This window comes from Bison bison, unplaced genomic scaffold (genome assembly GCF_000754665.1).
Source record: "Bison bison bison isolate TAMUID 2011002044 unplaced genomic scaffold, Bison_UMD1.0 scf7180017848986, whole genome shotgun sequence".
Classification (NCBI taxonomy): domain Eukaryota; kingdom Metazoa; phylum Chordata; class Mammalia; order Artiodactyla; family Bovidae; genus Bison; species Bison bison.
In genome coordinates, this window is record NW_011479559.1 from 1 (window position 1) to 621 (window position 621).

Sequence of the window (621 nt, forward strand, 5' to 3'; positions counted from 1 at the left end):
TAGTACAAGTTCCCACACCAACACCTATCAGCTATGTGACTTCTTAAGTCACTTAAAGTTATTGGTCTTCTTCTGGTAAATGGGGATGTGCCATAATGGACTGAAAGCTAGGGGTGAAACAGGTGACCATTCCAAGCATTTCTTCAACAATATGACCAGTTTTACTATTGAAGATTCACAAGCAATTATTGTTATAAGAGAACAAGATGCCTGGTATTTTAAGACCTGTTTGGTGTCATTTTACCAGCATGCCTTTAAACTGATAAAATTCACTTTGAAGATTAGAGATTTCCATTTAGTTGGCACAGTAGTGATGATTCCAATGCTGCCATTTCATAGTAAAAAATACTATTAAAGGGGAGAGATATTTTATATTTATGAAATATGATGAGATACCTGATAATGTACACAATTATAGCTCTACATGGATCACTGTTTATTGTTATATTACAGCCCAAGTAGTTTTTAATAGCTGAGTTTTCAAGGTAACTATTTTGTCCTTTTAAATATTCTCTAAGAGAGCAGTTCTACAAAATAATTAAAAGACTTCAATGTGGATAAATCTTGCTGCTTTCCAAGTTTAAAGCTTGAAGATATGGCTTTTGGAAAAAAAAAAAAACA